Source organism: Chionomys nivalis, chromosome 3 (genome assembly GCF_950005125.1).
Source record: "Chionomys nivalis chromosome 3, mChiNiv1.1, whole genome shotgun sequence".
Lineage (NCBI taxonomy): Eukaryota > Metazoa > Chordata > Mammalia > Rodentia > Cricetidae > Chionomys > Chionomys nivalis.
The window spans coordinates 79962623-79973535 of NC_080088.1; positions in this window are offsets into that span (position 1 = coordinate 79962623).

Consider the following 10913-nt stretch of genomic DNA (forward strand, 5'->3'; position numbering starts at 1 on the left):
TGTCAGTCCCTTTCTCTCCTAGATCACTATAGCATACTGTCTTCTCCAAGCTCAGACTTCATGATGGCTGCAGGGTGATGAAGATGTAGCCATGTTTGACTCAGCATGGGACAACTCTGCAGGATCATTTAGGTCCCATAGTACCCCAGAAGGTCACCTGTGGCTGTGTCAGATCTCCTTTTCCAGACCTGTCCCCTTGCTGCTTTTGCTTCTTTTTATGGCATAATTAAAACAGAAAATATGGAAAGAAGTTCTTTATTTAGTTTTTTAAAAAAGGATTATTTTCATTTTTAAATTATTTGTATGTGTAATTAGAGGTGTTCTCAGAGTTCAAAAGAGGGCATAGGATCCCCTGGGGCTGGAGTTATTGGTGGTTGTGAGCTGATGGACATGGATGATGGGAACCAAACTCTGGACCTCTGCAAGTGTGGCAAGTGCTCATCTCCATGGAATCAACTCCCTAACTCCCCAGGTGGGTGGAGCTGTAGTCTCCCTAAAGCGATTGATTGGTCTGTTTTGGTTCCACATACCAGAATATTTAACACAAAAGTATATTCTCCCTTTAAAGCTAAATAGAGGCCATGAATTGAAAGAGAGCAAGGAGGGGTATATAGGAAAGTTAAAAGGGAAGGGGGAGATGATGTAGTTGTAGTTATAGTATTATATATATATATATATATATATATATATACATTATACATATTAAAAATAAAAGAAATAATCATAAACAAACCAAACAGAAACATCTAAGGCTGGGGAGAAGGTTCAGTTGCTAAAGCACTTGCTGAGCAAGCAGACTTGAGTTGGGATGCTCAGCACCCAGTGAGAACCAGGTGATGCTGGAATAAGCCCAGCACTGGGGAGTCCCTAGGGCATCTTCATTACATCCCAACAATCTACTTGTCAAGTTGGTTTTATAATCCTGCCAAAGAATTTTTTAAATCTCCATGTGAATAAGTGGGGCATAGAGAGTTTCCAGGGTTGCTAAACCATTCTGTGTGGTGTAATGGCGGATAGGTGCAAATACACACCTACTCAGTCCTATAGAATGTACGACACCAAGAGAAAACTGTGACTTTGGGTGATAGCTCTATGTCCATATGGCCCACTATTTAGAAGAATCTAATGGGGCTGGAGAGATGGCTCATAGGTAAAAGCACTTGCTGCTTTGTGGAGGATCCATGTTTGGTTCCCAGCATCCACATCAGGCAGCTCATAGCCACCTGTAACTCCAGCTCTAGGGGAGCCAGCTGCAGCCCTGGCTTCCATTGGAACCTGCATTCCCATGCACACAAAAACATGCATACTCTTAAAAATAAATCTTTTAAATTGATGTCTCTTGAATTATGTGAATGCATGAGGGTATGCGTCTGTGCGTGGGTGTGTGCACCTAAGTGCAGGTGCCCGCAGAAGCCAGAGGTGGAGTCAGATCCCCCAGAGCTGCAGTTACAGGCAGTTGTGAGCCACTTGACATGAGCACTCTGGAAGAGCCGTGCATCCTCTTAACCACTGAGCCATGTCTCCAGCCCCAAAATAAAAGGAAATAAATCTTTTAAAAAATAATTTGAAAATATCTACACTCCAATAGGAGATGTTTCGGACAGGACAGCATTGTGCAGGAGCTCCGTGACTTCCACCCCCCAACATTTAACTCTACAGACCTGAAGATTTGGAGAGACTCTAAAATAGAATATCCTGTCTCGGTTTCATTTCCTTTGCCATAATAAAATCTCCTGAAAAAAAAGTGGTTGAGAAGAAAGGGGGTTTACAGTTCACAACCCCAGGTATACTCTATCCTTGCTGGGAAGTTGCAGAGGCAGAACCTGAAGCATTAAGCTATAGCACACAAAGACAAGAGCAGAGGAAAGTGAGCGCAAGCTCCTGGTGCTCAGCTCACTTTGTCTACTCTTGTACAATCCGGAGCCCACATCCAGGGACCCGAGCCACCCACTTACAGGTAAAAGAAAATTGAAGCAATCAAGATAGTCCCCCATAGACATGCCCCATGGTCAACCTGATTCAGATAGTCCCTCACAGAAACTCTCTATCAAGGTGATTCTAGGCTGTGTAAAGTTGATAATTGAAGACAACCTTCACATCCACCAGAAAGTCTAGTTGGTTTTCATTCTAGATGGATTCCAGTTAATAAATGCATAAAGGAATAGGAAATCACCATTTTGATAACCTCATCTGTAATTACTGCAGGCAAGAGTCAAAGAAGAATGTTCTCACCAATGGGTGATGTGGAATTCCCCTCTGAATGCTGTAGCCATTGGTGAATAAAAAATCTGCTTTGAGCCTATAGCAGATCAGGGCAGAATAGAGCCAGGTGGAAAAAACTAAACCAAATGCTGGAAGAAAGGAGGCAGAGTCAAAGAGAAGCCATGGAGCCACTGGAGACAGACACACTGAAGCTTTGCTGGTAGGCCATGACCTCGTGGTGATGCACAGATTAATAGAAATGAGTTAAATTAAGATGTAAGATTTAGCTAATAAGAAGCTAGAGCTAATGGGCCAAGCAGTGATTTAATTAATACAGTTTCTGTGTGGTTATTTCAGGAGTTTGGGCAGCGGGACAGTTGGGAAACAAACAAGTGGCCTCCTTACTACAAATGGCAAGTAGCGTCTTTGCAAAATCTCACTGTATCTGGACCAGGGTGACAGCTTAACTGATCAAGAACTTGCCTCACAAACATGAGGGTCTGAGTTCAATGCCCAGAACCATGACCCACACTGGTTACCATGACACATGCTGGGCATCCTGGAGCTGGAGAGGCAAGAAAAAATGATGGGAATGTTTTATTGTATGGTTAGCAGATTTGTCTTGCTCACTGACAAATGTAAGACAGAAATGATGCTGTATGGTTTTTAAAGAATTTATACATGGCAGATGGTGGTGGCACACACCTTTAATCCCAGAATTTAGGAGGCAGAAGCAGATGGATCTCTGTGAGTTCAAGGCCAGCCTGTTCTACAGAGAGAGTTCCAGGACAGACTCCAAAGTTACAGAGAAACCCTGTCTCAAAAAACCAGAAAAAAAATTTATACACCAAAGAAAAAAATGAGGAAAATAATTGAAGAGGTTGTTTTGCAAAAATATGTGTGAAAAGGGAAGTGAAAAAAGCTGTCCTTTTTAAAAAAAAAAAAAAAGATTTATTTATTTATTTAATATGTATACAGTATTCTGCCTGCATATATGTCTGTAGGCCAGAAGAGGGAACAGATGGTTGTGAGCTACCATGTGGTTGCTGGGAACTGAACTCAGAACCTCTGGAAGAGCAGTCGGTGCTCTTAACCTCTGAGCCATCTCTCCAGCCCCTAAGCTGTCCTTTTTAGCTCAGTCCTGCAAGGCCATTAATAAACTCAAACATTAGCTCCATAAATTAGGACTATCCTAGCTGGATGGTGGTAGCTTTGATCTTTCCAATATCTATAGAATTTTTTTTTTGCATTTTATTTCATGAGGGAAAGAGCAAGAGAGACATTTGCTTTTTTTTTTTTTTCTGTATGTGTCCATGTTCAAATGTAAGTGCAGGTACATCATGTATGTGTGCACATGGAGGCCAGAGGTCAAGATCAAATATCTTCTATCACTCTCCACCTTATGTTTTAATTTATAAAATATTATTATTAGTGTTTGTGTGTGTGCACGCACATGTGTGCATGTGTGTGGTACATACATGGAACTTGCATTTATGTGCACACACATGTGAAGGCCAGGAGTGAACTTTTATAGGTATCATTCATCAGACAGCATTCACTGAGTGTATGTGAGTGTGAGTATGTGTATGTGTGTGTGTTGCTGGTGCACACATGAAAGCCACAAGGACTGGAATTACAGATGGTTGTGAGCCACAGTGTAGGAGCTGGGTTCTCTACAAGAATAACAAGTGCCATCTCTCTCCAACTCCTCCACCTTGTTTTGAGAGATAGAATCTCACTGAACCCGGAGCTTGTGTGTCTAGCAAAACCCTGGAATCTACTGTTCTCTCTGTCCATCCCCAGCACTGAGGCTACAGATGCCCACCAACCTAAGAAGTCAAATTCAGGGCCGTGTGGTGTGGTGTGTGTGTGTGTGTGTGTGTGTGTGTGTGTGTGTGTTTACTTACTCACACACACATGAGCCACCATAAATTGTAGAGACCAAAGGATAACTTTGTAGAGTCTGTTCTCTCCTTTGATATTTACATGGACTCTAGGGATTGGATTCAAGTCATCAGGCTTGACAGGCAAGTATATTGAAGTGTTGAGCCATCTCACTGGCCCTGTTTTGATTTTGAAATGGGGCCTCCCTCACACTATAACACAAACTGGCCGGACACTTACTATGTAGCCCAGGCTTCTTATAACAAACTCCGACCTCAGCTTCACCGGCTCTGAGATAACAAATCTGAGCCAACACATCTAGCCCCTGCCACAACTTAATGACACCTGTGAAAGCTCTCTTTTTTTGTAATTAGTACTTTATTAGGTTATGCTAAAATCGTGTGGCAGCCATAAAGAAATGACATTCACAGTACAGTCTTCACCACAAATACTTTTCTTCCCCCAGCAAACATCGTATTTTTACTGATGATTTGGGAATTTCACATCATGCACCCTGATCACATTCACTTCCCAGTCCTCCCAGGTCAGATCCCTCACCTCCTTATGACCTCCTTTCCCAGAAGAAGGAGAAGGAGAAAAAGAAAAGTCCAGTTTGTATTGCCCCTATACTCACTGGAGCATGGTCAGACTCTCAGTCTCCATCCCCTTAAAGAAAACCGAGTCCTTCCCCACTACACCCTTCCAGGAGCCATCGATTCCAAATATTCCAAATGTTTTTTTAATTCTGTTTTTCTGAGTTACTTGGCATTGATCTGTATGTATCATTAGTGCTTGCATGTTATTTTTAATTCTGTGTAATTGAGTTTATCATCTGTCCCTAGTACTCGGTTACTCTGGCCTGGATAAGTATTTCACGTTAAAACCTTCTGCTATTCACTTAACTTTCAGGAAGTCAGAAACTCTGAGGCTGAGCCCCATCTCATGCCTTAGGTGTCCCACTGTAGATTTTCTCTGAGGAGAGTCAGTGTATCATTGAAGACGGTAATTGTGTTTTTGAGCGTATGGAGATTTTGTGTGTTAAGAAAATTAAGTAAGGTAAACAAGGTAACTGTTTTACCTTGCATAATTGAAACTTCAGGCTGATTAAAATCCCCTATTAAAATCTCCCTGGAATCATCTGTGTAGTCTGAGGCTAGGAATCTGACTCTTCCAAAAGCCACCTGTAAGGGGAACTGCTTAGTGTTTGTCCCTTCCTGGTTGTCATACCTCACCTAGCAGAAAAGAAGAAGAAAAGAAGAAAAGAAAAAGAAGAAGAAGAAGAAGAAGAAGAACAACAACAACAACAACAACAACAACAACAACAAGAAAAAGAACAAGAAGAAGAAGAACAAGAAGGAGGAGGAGGAGGAGGAAGAGGAGGAGGAAGAAGAAGAAGAAGAAGAAGAAGAAGAAGAAGAAGAAGAAGAAGAAGAAGAAGAAGAAGAAGAAGAAGAAGAAGAGGAGGAGGAGGAGGAAGAGGAGGAGGAGGAGGAGGAGGAGGAGGAGGAGGAGAAGGAGGAGAAGGACCTAAGAATGACCTAATGGTTAGTGAGAGAGAAGGGAGGTGGAAAAAGAGTAGAGGTTAGATATGCTTGCACGCTAAATGCATATGTGAAAATAGCACACTCGATATGAATATGTACAAGTAAAATGAGCTAAGAAAGTAAAAATTTAAAAGCACTTCACCAAAAGAACTAAAATCAAAAGAAAAGCACCAGATGCCCCTAGCACTGTAGCGTTCATGGCAGCTAAGGCAAAGAAGTAACCCAGCGTCCACAGCAAGGAAGTGGATGATGAGGGTGAACGAAAACTCTCTAAGTAAGGTGCCACTCACAGGTCCTAACTTAAGGCTTCAGTGTTTCTTCTTTAGGGAAGTTTAAACTTCCTATACTAGAGGTATCTTTATTTTCTTCTTAAATATATCAATAACACTGTTTTCATATCCCATGATTAAGTAAAACATTCCTATAACTGACCCTTTATCTAGCTAAGGAAGCTTTCTCTTATCTATTGTTTGCTAAGAATTTATTTTTGCATGTTTACGGGTGTTGCAAAGATGCTTCTCATAACTGTAATGAGGAAGAGACAAAAACAAGATCGGGAAGGATGTGAACCACGTGGTCACCTGTTTATGAGCCCTCCAAATGTACAAAACAATTCAACAGAATGCCAACGGGTCAGCACAAGACGTTGTTCTAAGGTCATGCTCCAACTTTGCAAAGGAAACCCCTTGGAGACAGAAACAAGACCAGACAAGGACGAGACGTCATCTAAAATATCCCCTATGTTTGTTTTGTTTTGTTTGCCTTTACAGATATCTAGGGACTAGAGAGATGCTCAGCAGCTAAGAGTACATTCAACACTTGGGGTACCTGTGTTCGGTTCCCAGCACCAGTGTCTGGCAGCTCATAAGTGCCTGTAACTCCAGCTGCAGGGGATCCAACACCCTCTTCTGTAATCCACGGACACCTGTACTCTCATGGCAGACACAATCACACACACACACACTAAATAAATAAACATATTTTAGCATATTTTTAAAAATAAAATTTTCTGAACTACATGATATCAAGACTCTATGAACCTGAAATGGCAGGTGAGATCCTTTTTTAAAACTTTATTGATGTTTTTTGTGAATTACACATCATGTACCTCAATCCCATCCATCTCCTGGTTCCTCCATATCCATCCTCCATTTTTACAACCCCCACCAAAGAAAAAAAAATTAAAAACGAAAAAATCTAAAATTAAAAAAGAAAAACAAATCTTGCTGTGGAGGCTGCGGTGTCACAGTGTGTCATAGTGTGTCACTGTGTGTCCCACAGCACACCCAGAAGGCTCATTGAAGTGAGTCATTGCCCTGGTTCAAGACTCTGGCCTCTGCTACACTGTCAATACTGGATCCTGACCACATCTCCTATCAGATATCCTGTTGTTGCCCTGGGTCATGGTGATCCTGTAGCTTCAGGTCTGCAGAACTGGCCCCACCACGAGCTCCAGCAGTTCACAGATGGGGTAAATGCTGGGGTGGGCCAATTCAACACCCTGGATCTGGGCCTGGGTGGCAGCTGAGTTGTTCAGCCCGACCACTCTCCTGCACCTGCAGCACCACCGACACCATCAGGGCCAGCTCTCCTGCTCTCGTGTCTTTGGGGCTGGCTCTCCTGTACCCATGCCACCAGGTCCAGCTGTACTTCTAGGTCTCAGGGCTGGCCCTCCCGAGCGCTGCAGCTGATGAGAAGTGGAGCGGGCTCTCCTGCACCCACTCCACCAGGGCCAGTTGTTCCACATCGCCCAAGGAAGGGGCGGGGCCAGCTCTCCCCAGGCACGATCTTTTTATATATAACTCTTACATGCTTAGCATTTTCTTAATAAAAAGCAAAGACAAGGAGCTGGAAAGGTGACTCATTTGGTAGAGAGCTTGCTATGTAAGCATGACAACCTAAGTTTAGCTCCAAAGTAGCCACGTTTAAAAAAAAAAAAAAAAGGCATTGTAGCATATGCTGTCATTTCCAACAATGAGGAAGTAGAGAAGGGAGACCCCTTGGAGGTTACTGGCCAGCCAGTTGAGTTGAATCGGTAAGTTCCAGTTCAATGAGAGACCATGTTGCAAAAACTAAGGTGGAGAATGATTCTGTCCACCATATGCATACACAGAGATTGGGGGACAAAGAGACAGAGACAGAGACACAGAGACAGAAATTAAGAGAAACAACTAGATTGTGGCATTCCCTTTTCAATGAGTTATCACTACAATCTCTGTCCAAGGTAACCATCAGTATATATTCTTTAATTTTTCTTTTGGTTTTTTGGTTTTTTGAGGCAGGGTTTCTCTGTGTAACAGCCCTGGTTGACCTGGAACTTGTTTTATAGACCAGACTCATAGAGATCCACCTGCCTCTGCCTTCTGCATGCAGGGATTAAAGGTGTGCACCATCACTCCCAGGGAGACTGCATTCTTAGGAAAGGATCAGGTTAGAACTGATTCATCAGCTGTGAAGAAAGGGACTGCACTGGGGAGATGGCTCCGTGGCTAAAGTGTTTGCTGCACATCATGTAGGCTGGAGTTCAGATTCCCAGGACTCACCAAAGTACCATATGGACCAGGAGACCTGAATGTAACTCCAGCCTCAGAAGATAGAAATGGGAGGTCCCCAGAGCAAGCCAACTGCTGAACCCTGGGCTCGAGTGAGAGGCCCTGCCTCAGTGCATGATGTGGAAGAGTGACTAAGGGTGATTCCCAGCACCAACCTGGGGCTTCCACATGCACAGCACATACATACACATGTGAAATACACAAAGAGAGTGACACGTGAAAACAGGAAGGGGTGGGGAAGCCATTCATTCATTTAGGCAGTCAGAGGAGATTTTCCAGAAAGGGTCAGTGGTGCTCTGGCTACAAAGATCTAAAGAGAATGCAAGCTACATCTTTGCCTTGAGGTTCAGTAGTGGGGTTCACTTCCTCCTCCATTAGTCCAAAATCTCTGTGTTTGCTTTATATAGTCTGGCCACAGCTGACACCTGACCTCAGATGAATTTCCCACACCTCATCTTGGCATCTCCAGAGAGAGAGATGTTCTTTTCATCCTCCACGGCTGCAGAAGGTGGCACTGATTGTCAACCTGAAAGGATCCAGAATCACCTAGTGGGCAAGGCTCTGAGCATGCCTGTGGGGTTTTCTTGATTAGACTGAAGTTGAAATACTCACTCTAAAAGTGGGTGTCATCATCCCATGCAGTGGGGTCCTGGACTACATGAAAAGGAGAAAGCTGGTGGTCAGCAAGATGTCTCAGTGGTTAAATACACCTGCTGCCAAGCCTGATGACATGAGTTCAATCTCTGAGATTCATATGGTAGTAGAAAACTGACTTCCAGAAGCTGTACTTGACCTCCACATATGCAGCATGACACATGCACACATACACACACACACAACAGCCAACAACTTAATAAAATTTTTTTCTTTTTTATTGATTTATTGAGCTCTACATTTTTCTCTGGCCCTCCCTGCCTCTCCCCTCCCCTTTCAACTCTCTCCCAAGGTCCCCATGCTCCCAATTTACTCAGGAAATCTTGTCTTTTTCTACTTTCTACTTCCCATGTAAATTAGATCTATGTAAGTCTCCCTTAGTGTCCTCATTGTTGTCTAAATTCTCTGGGATTGTGGTTTGTAGGTTGTCTTTCTTTGCTTTATGTTTATAAACCACCTATGAGTGAGTACATGCAATAATTGTCTTTCTGGGTCTGGGTTACCTCACTCAAAATAATGTTTTCTAGCTCCATCCATTTTCCTGCAAAGTTCAAGATGTCGTTATTTTTTTCTGCTGTGTAGTACTCCATTGTGCAAATGTACCACATTTTCCTTATCCATTCTTTGGTCGAGGGGCATTTAGGTTGTTTCCAGGTTCTGACAAACAAAACTGTTATGAACATAGTTGAGCACATGCCCTTGTGGCACAATTGAGCATCCTTTGGTTATATACCCAAAAGTGGTATTACTGGGTCTTGAAGAAGGTTGTTTCCTAATTTTCTGTGAAATTGCCACACTGACATCCAAAGAGGTTGTATCAGCTTGCATTCCCACCAGCAATGCAGAAGTGTTCCCTTTTCCCCACAACCTCTCCAGCATAAGTTGTCATCAGTGTTTTTGATCTTGGAATCTCAAAGTTGTTTTGATTTGCATTTCTCTGATGACTAAGGATGTTGAACATTTTCTTAAGTGTCTTTCAGTCATTTTAGATTCCTCTGTTGAGAGTTCTCTGTTTAGGTCTGTACTCAATTTTTTAATGGATTATGTGTTCTTTTGGTGTCCAATTTCTTGAGTTCTTTGTGTATTTTGGAGATCAGACCTCTGTCTGATGTGGGGTTAATGAAGATCTTTTCCCATTCTGTAGGCTGTGGATTTGTCTTGTTGACCATATCCTTTGCTTTACAGAAGCTTTTCAGTTTCAGGAGGTCCCATTTATTAATTTTTCTCTCAGTGTCTGTGCTACTGGGGTTACATTTAGGAAGTGGTTCCCTGTGCCAATGTGTTCAAGAGTATTTCCCCACTTTCTCTCAATAAGGTTCAGTGTGGCTGACTTTATGTTGAGGTCTTTGATCCATTTGGACTTGTGCATAGTGACAGATATGGGTCTATTTTCATTCTTCTACATGTTGATATCCAGTTATGCCAGCACCACTTGTTAAATATGCTTTCTTTTTTCCATTTGATATTTTTTTGCTTCTTTGTCAAAAATTAGGTGTTCAAAGGTGTGTGGGTTGATATCTGGGTCATCCATTTGGTTCCATTGGTCCTCCTGTCTGTTCTTATGCGAATACCAGGCTGTTTTCAGTACTGTTGCTCTGTAGTAGAGTTTGAAGTCAGGGATTATGATGCCTCCAGAAGTTCTTTTATTGTACAGGATTGTTTTGACACTCGTGGGTTTTTTGCTTTTCCATATGAAGTTGAGTACCATTCTTTCAAGGTCTTTGAAGAATTTTGCTGGGATTTTGATGGGCATTTCATTGAATCTGTCAACTTAATAAAATTTTAAAGCAAAAGACAGGCTTTAACCCCAGTATTTGAGAGGGAGAGGCAGTTGGGTCTTTGCGAGGACTAGGACAGTCAAGGCCCTGTGCGTGTGTCCTTGAGGGTAGCATTCTGACAGTATCTCTTTCTGAACTTCCTCTGACTTTGCCAAGCATAGTAACATGTTCTCCTTCATCAGGGATTGCCGCGGACTGACTCTCTTGGAGATCGAAGACCGAGGGAGAACAGGGGTGAAAGCTTAGGAGAACCCAGGATTCGGCGAATGACAGACAGACACAACTCTAATGAGATTTGA